Raw genomic sequence first — 12,719 nt, forward strand, 5'->3', positions numbered from 1 at the left:
AGAACCCTGGATTGGGAACTAGAAGGTCAAATCTACTCCCAATTCCATGACCAGCCTCATGACCTCAGTCACAGCTCTGAGCTGGACTTCCTATAAAATGGGGCTATTTCTTGACCCATCTCCCCTAGATGACTTCGGTAAGTCTCACAGGTTAACATCCATGATCTTCTTGTGAACTAGGAACTCCCAGGGCACACTACTATGTGATTCTTAGGATGCTGCGTTTTTATTTTTACTCACCACAGCTTGAATGTAATTTTGATTTTTTTCAAAGCATTTCAAAAAATATTACCCTTTCTAAATAAATTAGGATTAAAATAAGAAACCAAAATGAGGGCCCATGGATTGAGAAGCTGGAGAGCTCACAGGAGAGTTCATAAAGGTTTCCATCTGAAACACATCCTTTCCTCATCTCCATTGAAAATACCCAGTGGATCGTCAGAAGAAAAAAGCCAGCAACACAGTTTACTAAGAAGGCTTACTCCTCTTTTTTCTATCCCACCCAATTTCGCAGTAAATAAAATTCCAAATAATAGCAAAGTCTCAACATCTGCATTGTGGTCTCCGAGTAGCTGTGCCTTGAGTATTTTCCTTTCACCTTCTATTATATATAAGCATGGATACATGAGCTTCATTATTTTTTAAATAACACAATTTTGGTCTTACATTATAAGCGGCTTTATAACCTGAAAAACATTTAATATGGAAACAGAAAAAGGCCAGTGGTGAAGACAGCTATATGTGAATAGCTTCTATTTTCTATTTGCACAAGTATATTCACACAAATATGTAAGAGCTTTTTCTCTGCTTGGGCAGAACTCATCTATTTGTACTTCTCCAACAAATACATATGCATCCATTGTTTCCAGAGAAGAGAGGAAGGGAAGTACAGGACAGTGATTCTTGGCAGCAGATGCGTAAGGGGACTCAGATTGTTTCTCGTGTGCGAGTTATCAACTGCAAGGAAACCAGAATGGTGAGAAAGGAACCAAGGCATCAATGGGTAGCACAGTTAGCTTAAAATGGCAACCATTTTATATGGACCTTGTTAGAATGAACCAATAATGATCCCGAGGGCTGAAGGGAGATGAGGGACTTTAGAGGATCCGGGAACCTTCTAAAATGGTATATACAATTCTGTGTGTGCCTGTGTAAACTTTTCTTTTTTCTTTTTTTTCTTTGAGACAGCTCTGTTGCCCAGGCTGGAGTGCAGTGGTGCCATCTCGGCTCACTGCAACCTCCACCTCCTGGGTTCAAGCAATTCTCCTGCCTCAGCCTCCTGAGTAGCTGGGATTACAGGTGCTCACCACCAAGCCCGGCTAACTTTTGTATTTTTAGTAGAGAAAAGTTTTCACCATGTTGGCCAGGCTGGTCTTGTACTCCTGACCTCAAGCGATTTGCCTGCCTTGATCTCCCAAAGTGCTGGGATTACAGTCGTGAGCCACCACGACCAGCCTCTGTGTATACTTTTCCATAAATTTAACTGGGTGGTGAAATGGGGCCATGACCCCAAAAAGATGAAGAACTACTGATTCACACTTGAACTCTGACATTTGAGGCTGCAGTGAGCTATGTTTGCACCACTGCGCTTTAGCCTGGGCGGCAATGCAAGACTCTCCCTTTCAAATAAAACAAAAGAACTACTGATCCAGATAAAAATATATAACACAGGTCAGGCTCAGTGGCTCACACCTGTAATCCCAGCACTTTGTGAGGCCAAGGCGGGTGGATCATGAGGTCAGGCATTCGAGACCAGCCTGGCCAACATAGCGAAACCCAGTCTCTACTAAAAATACAAATAATTAGCTAGGCGTGGTGGCGGGCACCTGTAATCCCACCTACTCGGGAGGCTGAGGCAGGAGAATTGTTTGAAGCCGGCAGGCAGAGGTTGCAGTGAGCCAAGATCACACCATTGCACTCCAGCCTGGGCAACAAGAGCGAAACTCCGTCTCAAACAAAACAAAACATATAACACAGAGCAAACTCTAGAAACATTATCTCTGAACCTTGGCCATTAGCATCTTCTTCCTTTGAATGTTAAATGACCACCAACAAACAAACAGAGGCAGTGCTACAGTAATGTCGAATGTCACTGAGTTGGAACCATTGTAAGATACCTCATGATCAGGTCAGACTGGATGTTTGTAATTTTAGCTCTTAACTCAGAGACATTTCTCGTTGATTCCCAGGGCTACTGTGATGAAGCAGGCTTAAAAGGCTTTTAGTGACACTCCAAACCAAGCTGACACCTCAAACAACTCCATTTCACCACTAAAGGGCAAATGTATAGATTACTGGTGTCAATGACCACTCACTGAGTGCTGCAAATGGGAACATTTTGTTCAAATACACACACAAAGAAAAAGCCATCTTGTCCAAGTACCAACTTAAAATACCTTACAAAGTTGAAAGTCACAAACAAGTGATTCTTCTTTTTGGTCACTTTGCAAGCTGGGGACCCCTAGCCAGCAACACCCCACTCGGGCCTCACTCAGCCACATTGGTGTGCTGAGGTCAGTAATACATGGCTTTTTGGCAGATGATGTTTTGCTCCAGTTTTCTTTCACTCCTTGGCTAAGGAACTTAATACTCAATTTCAACAGCCTGGGTCACTCACTGCCTTTGGAACATCTCCCGGACATCTCTCCCTTCCCCTATACCAAGTTGTCCCTTTAACATGTGCCCTGGGGCATCTAATACTTCCTATCTCAGCACTGATCACTCCAAACTGAAAGTACTATTTACTTGTCTGTGTCCCCCACAGGACTCTGAAGCTCCGTGAAGGCAAGAACTTTGTTTCCCTGTTGCCTAGCAAAATGCTTGGCATACAGCATTTACTAAACAAACATTTGCTGAACAGATGAATATATAAAAAGAACATGGTCTGGTAGGAAACGTCAGAATTTCACACTGGGAGAGTGCAGTGGGAGTCAGGAAGGTGAGGGGAAGCATGCTGACTGCAGGAGGCGGGAGGGCATGGGCAGGGCAAGGCAGCATGCATATGCCAAATGAATCTACTTGGCCAGGATGGAGAGTGTTCTTTGGGCCAGAGAAAGGAGTTGAGTAAACAGAGTGCAACTGGTAAAGGGCCAAAAAGGTCAGGATCATGCCCACTGACAGAGCAGGCAGTGAGGAGCCAACAGTCTGAAGCAGCAAATGACATTCTGGTAACAGCAATTACAGGAGATTTCACTAAAGGAGGTGGGTGAGAGCAAACAGACAGAGAACATTTTTAAGGCCCCTATAGCAGTCCAGACAGAGAGAAACAAATTATAATGTCATGGCAGGTGAGGAGATGGAAGCAGCAGATCCACTTGACGGATCACCTGCACCCTGGAGAAAAGTTCTGCATGTACACATCTTCTCCCCCTATTATAACATCTGTAAATTTCATGTTTCTCCTATAGCCTAGTTAACTCTGTTCCCCCAAAGTAGGGGTTTAGGAAATATCAGTAACTACATGAGGTAATGAATGAACAACTAAACAAATGCACATAAATGGTATACGTTACTTCTGAGAGAAGGAAATATTCTGCAGAGAGAAGCTGTACAGCCAGATAAGACAAACAAGATAGCAAGCATGGAAAGAAACAGGTGGAGGGCCAGTAAATCGTCTGGTCTCCCCCTCCTTGCTTCATGGGACCAACCTCCAACTGATCCATGGACTATTAGTAGCTCAGCTTACCTGCCACCCTAGCCCCCAAATATATTAGGTTTAACTTTTACTGCAGAGCTTCCAGATCAGAGCATAGTACTGCAGAAACAGCAAAACATTTGGGGAAATTCAGGGGGAAGAAAACATTACAAAAAAACAAAACAAACCTACATAGCAACTGCCTTAGTTCTTAAAAATTTGATTCAGCTGGGCACGGTGGCTCACGCCTATAATCCCAGAACTTTGGGAGGCCAAGGCAGGTGGATCGCTTGAGCCCAGGAGTTTGAAACCAGCCTCGGCAACATGGCAAAACCCCATCTCTACAAAAAATACAAAAAAATTAGCCTGGCATGGTGGTGTGCGCCTATACCTCTAGCTACTCAGGAGGCTGAGATGGGAGGAACTCTTAAGCCCAGGAGGCAGAAGCTGCAGCGAACTAAGATCATGCCCTTGCCCTCCAGTCTGAGTGACAGAGTAAGACTCTGTCTCAAAACAAACAAACAAAAAAACAAAAAAAACCCCCAAAACAAAAACCTTGATACAAGAAATCCAAATTTAAGATATTTTCTTTAGATTTAAGCAACTACATTACTGCCAGTCTTTATTTACTTATTTATTTATTTTTGAGACAGAATCTTGCCCTGTTGCTCAGACTGGAGTGCAGTGGCGTGATCTCAGCTCACTGCAGCCTCAACCTCCTTGGGCTAAAGTAAGACTCCCACCTCAGCTTCCCAAGTAGCTGGGACCACAGGTGTGTGCCACCATGGCCAGCTAATTTTTGTATTTTTTGTACAGATGGAGTTTTACCATGTTGCCCAGCCTGGTCTCAAACTCCTGGGCTCAAGCAATCCTCCTGCCTCGACCTCCCAAAGTGCTGGGATTACAGGCGGGAGGCACCAGGCCCAACCAGTGCCAGAGTCTTTAAGACCTCAAGAAAATGAGCCAATAGGAGCACTCCCCTGACCTTCAAAGGGAAAAGGATCAGGAAGTACAGGTGTGGGAATTGTGCCAGCTCTAGGAGACATTCTCATAGGCCAACCACCGCCTTCCAATCCCATGGATAAGAAGGAATTCCTGGCCGGGCGCGGTGGCTCACGCCTGTAATCCCAGCACTTTGGGAGGCCGAGGCGGGCGGATCACGAGGTCAGGAGATCGAGACCACCCTGGCTAACACGGTGAAACCCCGTCTCTACTAAAAATACAAAAAATTAGCCTGGAGAGGTGGCGGGCGCCTGTAGTCCCAGCTACTTGGGAGGCTGAGGCAGGAGAATGGCGTGAACCCCAGGGGGCGGAGCCTGCAGTGAGCCGAGATCGCGCCACTGCACTCCAGCCTGGGCGATAGCGAGACTCCGTCTCAAAAAAAAAAAAAAAAAAAAAAAAAAGAAGGAATTCCCACAGTGAAGAATAAAACAACATAAGCTCAGGGAATGACTGGGTGGAAAATGCCAATTCATTTTCTTTTATTTCATTTCTTAAACAAATTCTTTCCAAAATTCTAAGCCAGAGATTCTTAACCTGATAAATAACAATGGGCTTCTGAGGACTCCATAAACTCAGGGTCCCCAGAAATAAAAAGCGAAGTCTGTGTCAATGTGCATAAATGTTTTATTACTTTTTTTGGAGTAGTTCTCTCCGATTCTTACTATCAGGCTTTTGGTTAATGACCCACAAAATGTTAAGAACCACTGCTCGAAGGCAGACATCCCCCTGTGGAATCCTTGCTTTCAAATAATCTCTCCTCTCCTTCTCCCTCATAGACCCAAGGAACCTCAGAAACCAGAGAACCACGTGTCTTAGCTTCAAGGCCAAAAGTTATATGGGAAGGAAACAGCCCATTGACTGGCTGTGCTTGGTTTTCCAAATTTATTCCAGAACAGAGACCAAGGTGTTGGTGCTGGAGAGTCTTCAAGGCCTTCAGGTAAGAGCTAAAGGCGTAGGATGGATACCTTTCCAGGTTTCTTTTGTGGTCAGAAAGATGAGAAAAGATCAAAACAATAAACAAACTAAACCTAAACACAAATGAAAACATACTGCCAAGAGTAACAACAAAATATTCTACCACGCCCTACAATTTTCCATACTTCAAATCTTAGCCTGGTAAGGACATCAGTGTCACATTCTATTATAGATAAGCTTCTAAAACTAACCAGGCCTAGCTCATGCCTGTAATCCCACCACTTTGGGAGGCTGAGATGGGTGAATCGCTTGAGCCCAGGAGTTCGAGACCAGCCTGGGCAACATGGTAAAACCCCGTTTCTACCAAAAAAAAAAAAAAAAAAAAAAAAAAAAAAAAAAAAAAAAAAAAAAAAAAATTAGCCAGATGTGCTGGTGCACTGTAGTCCCAGCTATTTGGGAGGCTGAGGTGGGAGGATCATCTGAGCCCACAGAGTTTGAGGTTGCAGTGAGTCACGATCATGCCACTGCACTCCAACCTGGGCAACAGAGTGAGACTGTCTCAAAAATAAATAAATAAAGTAAGTAAATAATAAAACTAAGCCCTAACGTCTAGGTATATGCAGCTTTTGCTATATTATGCTGGGGAATTTCACATCTCAAATTCAAGTCTACCCCTGAAGTCAGGCAGAGTAGCCAAGAAGCTATTGAAATAATATGACTATTAAGTTGACTTTTCAAACCAACATAATACAAAATGTAGTATTCAAATACAGGTTCGCAGTCACAAGCAAATCCATTCATTTGATTAGCCAGGGCCAGAAAGGCTGCGGCTTCAATAATCAAAAGTGCTTGCTAGTTATTGCCAATACATTTATGGGATCTTTCCAACAGGTGCTGCTTGTTTTGTTCTATTAGTATTACCATTTTTAAACTGTGTCCTGGGCCCTTTTTCTGGGCAGACTGTACAACTGTTTGAAATAAGTTTTTTTAAGGAAAAAAGTTTTAAGCCATTTAAATGTCCAACAGTGGAAGAGTTAAACATTTCATGGTATATCCATGTGACAGACCACCAAACAGATATCATATGTCATGTGGTAGAACCCATGATGACCTAAGTAAAGTTCACTACACAGTTCATCAGAAAGAGTAGAAAAGCAGGCTGCAAATAGCTCTTAATGTCAGGATTCATATAGTTTTTATCTTTTCTCTGAGATTTTTGTATTTTCCAAAATTATTACAATAAATACAAATTAAAATTTTCTAATCAGAAATAGAAGAAAATAATATTATTTCAAAATAAGACATCTATTATAACTCCTGACAAGACCACACATGGGCATGAGCTGCTGGCATGCTCCCAGAATCTATTTTTATTTTTATTTATTTATTTTGAAACAGGGTCTCACTTTGTTGCCCAGGCTGGAGCACATTGGTGCAGTCACAGCTCACTGCAGCCTCAACCTCCCTAACTCAAGCGATCCTCCCACCTCAGCATCCCGAGTAGCTGGGACAACAGGTATGTGCCACCCCGCCCAGCTTCTTTCTTGATTTTTTGTAGAGACGGGGTCCCACTATATTGTCCAAGCTGGTCTTGAACACTCCTGAGCTCAAGCAATCCTCCCACCTTGGCCTCCCAAGGTGTTGGGATTACAGGCATGAGCCAATATGCTCTGCCACACTCCCAGAATCTAAACTGAGAGGACAGAGACGCTCAGAAGCAAGGGCAGCTGACAAATTTGAGAAACTAAATCAAAACTGGAATAAATTCCTGGGGAAACTAGGGGTCTTGGAATGAGGACAAAATGGCAGGCAATCGCCCCTACTGCGGGTGGAGGAGAGGCTGGGTAAAAACCCTTTGTCCTTTTTTCTTTCCTCCGTATTACAGTTGGCAGATTGTGGAAGGTTCAATACCCCCCCCTCCTCCTGCATGAGGAAGGAAATGCCAGAACAGTGGGATGAAGGTTCGCAGAACACCAAGCCACTCCTTAATTGTTCCCTCACACCACAAGGGCGAAGTGGTGACAAGTCAGGGAGACACTCAGGAGAAACAATGCCTGAAGCAGTGGTATGAGAGGAGAGTCCCTGAGGGTCAAGCAAGAAGAGCTCACAGGGAATCAAACAAGACCACCAAGGAAGGCAGCATCTACTAAACATGGTGAGCTAAAATCTATCCCCACAGGGAGAATTAGTGAACCAGAGAGTAGGAATATATGTATTAAAATGTCCCAAAAATACACAGAGGGCGATTAAAATGAGCAGGTATAAAGAGAAACACCTAGAAATACTGTGAACAAAAGTATAGTTGTGGAAATGAAGAGTTCAATACATAGGCTGAGGAGCAGCATGAATACGGCTGAGAATGAATTCAGGGGCTGGAAGATTTTTTCCAGGAGGCTTCATGAAGTAGACGGGAAATACACAAGAAAAAAGACATGCAATACACAGAAGTGTCAGTATCTATATACTAGAAATTCCATAAAAAGAAAAAGAAAATCAACCAGGAGTAAGTAATTTAAAATATGACTAAGAATTTACTTAAGTTAAAGGAAATTGGAAGATCTCACAGATACTACATTCACAGGAAAAACACACATTGAAGAGAAATCATTTTAAAACTTACAAATATTAAAGTGAAAATTCTAAAAGCAGATCCCATATAATGGAACGCAAATCTAAATGGCTTCAGGGTTCTTAATGACAACAAGCGATACAAGTGGAAAATGAAGTCATATTTCCAAAGCTTTATCCTATCGAAGTTTTTTGCCTTTGATTTTTAATCCATCCAAGCTATCATTTAAATGTGAGGAAAAAATTAAAGACATTCTTAATAATTCAAGGCCTCATAGGCTTACCGCTTCAAGACCCTCTAGATGCCCATTCCTCAAGCATTCCTGGAAGAAGAAAAGTCAATCTAGCAGGATGTTATGAGATCCTGTTTATGGAAAGTAAGGTTGAAAAACTTACAATATATCTCAACGAAGATCACTGTTGTTGCAATAAGGAATATATTCACCACCGTATTATGTGTGTTCTAAATGACCCAGAACTAAAATTCTAGATGGTTTCACCATGGTCATCATGGGGTATGATGTGCAAAGGAAGAGAGAAAGATAGGGGAGACGAGGACAGTGTGGCTTTGGGAGGAAAGATACAGATACTGATAAGTAAGATAGTCACAGAAAAAATAAATAAGAAATAACTCAAAAGAATAAAAATAAAATGTGCATTTTCACATATACAGAAGGAAATTTACACTTCTAAAGGAAGGCAAGAAAGGACTAGGAAAAGAATGAACTAAAAACATGAAAGAAGATGGCAAAACTACAATAGTCATCACAAGAAGCATAAACAGGCTCACCAACCAAGAGACACTAGATAAAAAAAAAAATCCTGGCCAAGCACGGTGGCTCATGCCTGTAATCCCAGCACTTCGGGAGGCCAAAGGTGGACCAATCGCTTGAGCCCAGGAGTTTGAGACCAGCCTGGGCAATATAGGAAGATCCTGTCTCTACAAAAAATACAAAAATTAGCCAGGCACGGTGACATGTGCCTGTAGTCCCAGCTACTTGGGAGGCTGAGGTGGGAGGACTGCTTGAACTGCGGAGGCAGAGGCTGCAGTGAGTTGAGATTGCACCACTGTACTCTAGCCTGAGCGACAGAGCAAGACCTTGTCTCAAAAAAACAAAACAAAACAAAAAAAACCAGGCACATATGAAATGGGAAAAAGCCTCTTGGCTTTTAATGCAGTTTTTATAGAGAAAAAAAGAAAGCATCGAAGCATCCTGATAAAAAGAATAACTGATTGATAAAACATAATGATCATGAATATATGGACTCCTGAGTATACAGCTTAGAAATATTAAAAAAGTAAAAATTGGCAAACTACAGTGAGAAATAGATAAATCAACAACTAACACACCCTTTTCAGAAATCAGTAGCTAAGCAAAGATATAAGACTTGAATAATGCAAAAAACTCATACATAGAAATATTTTACCCAACAGTGAATACACATTCTTTTCCAAGACACGTAGAACATTTACAAAAATAGATTGTGCTTCAAAGGAAGACTAATCAAATTTCAGTCCATCAGGATATGTTTATTATAATGCAAAAGATTAGAATCCTGAAACATATGCTTAAAAACATTTCCTCTAATCCTACGTCTAATCAGACTGGATGGACTAGAAACAAACAATCACACTGTAAAATAACCTTTGGTTATTTAAATCATGAACATTATAGAGAAAATTATGACATACTTAGAGATGAATGACAAAGCACTGCGTATCAAAAATGTAACAGAGTAAAATTATACTAAGAAACCGGTTGCTTTAAATACATTTATCAAAAAGCAAACACTGAAATACACTTAGCAAGTATTAAACAGAGTAAATCCAAAGTAAAGAAGGAAGGAAGGAAATAAAGGGCAGAACAAAGGATGAGAATACAACCAAAATGATTAAAAGCAAAAACTTATTTTTTGAATAAAATCAATAATACAGACAAACTTCTGGCAAGTCTGATCAAGATGATGATGAAAATAAAATTTAGAATGAAAACAGACTTACACAAAAAGGTTAAACAAATAAAAGAGGATTATAAATAGCTCTATGCCTATGATTTTGAAAACCTAAGCAAAAAGGACAAATATCTGCCAAAATTGTGGCACAATTTTGGCCCAGAAAATATAGTTCAATAATGGTAATCCAGGTCCAGACAGTTTTATGGAACATTTGACCAAACTTTCAGGAAAAGATAATCTCTACCTCATATACTTTTTTCTGACATTAGAAAGAGGGAAAGGCTCCCAAATCACCTTATGAGACTAGTAACACCTTGGCTTCCAACAAACAAAGGTAGTACAAGAAAATAATGTATGGGCCCATTTTTCACCTATGACTATAGATTATAAACTTCAATAAAATATTCACCAACTCATTCCTGGAGAGTATTTTAAAAAGAATAGATTGTAATCAAGCAAGATTTATCCCAGGAATATTGGATGGTTAAATGTGAGAAAAGCTAACACTGCAGTTCACTACATTAATGGTCCAACAAACAAAGGTAGTACAAGAAAATAATGTATGGGCCCATTTTTCACCTATGACTATAGATTATAAACTTCAATAAAATATTCACCAACTCATTCCTGGAGAGTATTTTAAAAAGAATAGATTGTAATCAAGCAAGATTTATCCCAGGAATATTGGATGGTTAAATGTGAGAAAAGCTAACACTGCAGTTCACTACATTAATGGTCTCAAAGGAGAGAAATCAAAGTTGATCTCATATGCTCAAAAGCATTTGATAAGGTATAACACTTATATCTGACTTTTAAAAAATCAGAAAGTTGGGGATAAAGGAGACACTCCTTAACTTGACAAATAAATATGGTGCAGTAAGCGTGATGTTTAACGAAGAAACTACAAAAGCTTTCCTTTTACAGCCTTATACAAGACAAGGATGTCCACTATCATCATTGCTGTGTAACGTAGTATTATAGGGCTCAGTCACAAGATAAGAAAAATAAAAGATACAAAGGTTAGAAGAGAGGTGAGAAAACTGTTACTTCTTTGCAAGATAATATCAATAGATTATTAGAATTAAGAGAATTTAGCATGGTTGCTAAATATCAAATCAATTAAAAAATTAATACTGAGACCTCATGCTCAGTAAAGGCTAGTTCTCTTCCTTCTCCCTTTGGGAGGCTGCACTCTTTGGCCTCAATTTTCCTTTAACTCTCCATCCATTCTTACACAAGACTATTTTTCTTTCTTCCACTGTCTGTTGGTAAAAGTTCCCTATGGATCAGTCTTTGGCCCTCAGCCCTTTATTTAGATTTTTTTTTTTTTTTTTGAGACGGAGTCTCTCTCTGTTGCCCTGGCTGAAGTGTAATAGTGCGATCTCGGCTCACTGCAACCTCCACCTCCCGGGTTCAAGCGATTCTCCTGCCTCAGCCTCCTGAGTATTTGGGATTACAGGTGAACACCATCACACCGGTTAATTTTTGTATTTTTAGTAGAGACGGGGTTTCACCATGTTGGGGTCTTGAACTCCTGACCTTGTGATCTGCCTGCCTTGGTCTCCCAAAGTGCTGGGATTACAGGTGTGAGCCACCGTGCCCGGTTAGATTTTTAAAACGTGACAACCCTCCAGTTTGTCTCCAGACTTGCCTCCACATCCCAGTTCCAGCCCCATATTTACATCTGTCTAATGTTCTCTCAAATTCACATTCATGAAACCTACTATCCTCTTCTGCAACAAATGTCCCTCTGCCAACTCTTCCTTGTTAACTGGAATGGCCATTAACACCATTCTCAATGTCATGCAGACATAAGATCTGTAACTTTTATTCTTTCTTTTCTGAAGACAGTGGGCATTCAACAAATGTTTCTTGCATTAAAGATCCGCCAATGTTTTAACTCTTTTCTCCATTCTTACTGCCTCAGGCTTAATCCAAAGCCTTATTTCCCCATGTTTATCAGAATTCTATAGCAGCCTGTGATATTCTTCCTAGTTAGTAAAGATTGTACTCAAGTAGACCAGGGGTTAGCAAAGTTTGCTCTAACGTTTAAAGTAGAATTCTGCCATTATAACTTTTTTTTTTTTTTTGAGACAGGGTCTTGCTCTGTTGCCCAGGCTAGAGTACAATGGCACAAACATGGCTCACTGCAGCCTCAACCTCCTAGGCTGAAGAAATCCTCATGCCTCAGCTTCCCGAGTAGCTGGGACCACAGGCGCATGCCACTGCACCTGGCTTTTTTTTTTTTTTTTTAACTTTTTGTAGAGATAGGATCTTGCCATGTTGCCCAGGCTGGTCTCTAAGTCCTGGGCTCAAGCAATCATCTTGCCTTGGCCTCCCAAAATGCTGTGATTACAGGCATGAGCCACCTTGTCCAGCCTATGGTGTATATTCAGCCATAAACATTCCATAAACAAGTGGGTGTGGCTGTACTTAAACAAAATATTATATGCCAAAATAGGTGGCATGCTACATTTAGTGCCCAGGCCACAGTTTGCTAACATCTGCATTAGTCTATCAAGTTTTTCAAACCAAAACTTTTTGCATCCCTGCCAATTCAATACAGAATCCAATTACGTGGGTAGAGAAAAATCTAATTTTTTTCTTTTTTACGTATAACACAGGTTGCCAGCTAGAAATTAAA

The 12,719-nt window shown here is 41.0% G+C and overlaps 1 protein-coding gene across 7 annotated transcripts in view; it reads right to left on the bottom strand.

Annotated features, from left to right (window-relative positions):
- INTS9 (integrator complex subunit 9) overlaps positions 1–12,719 on the bottom strand; it is a 123,803-nt gene that overhangs the window by 31,497 nt on the left and 79,587 nt on the right. The window lies entirely within an intron of this gene.

The sequence above is a fragment of the Pan troglodytes genome, chromosome 7 (genome assembly GCF_028858775.2).
Source record: "Pan troglodytes isolate AG18354 chromosome 7, NHGRI_mPanTro3-v2.0_pri, whole genome shotgun sequence".
NCBI classification, from domain to species: Eukaryota; Metazoa; Chordata; class Mammalia; order Primates; family Hominidae; genus Pan; species Pan troglodytes.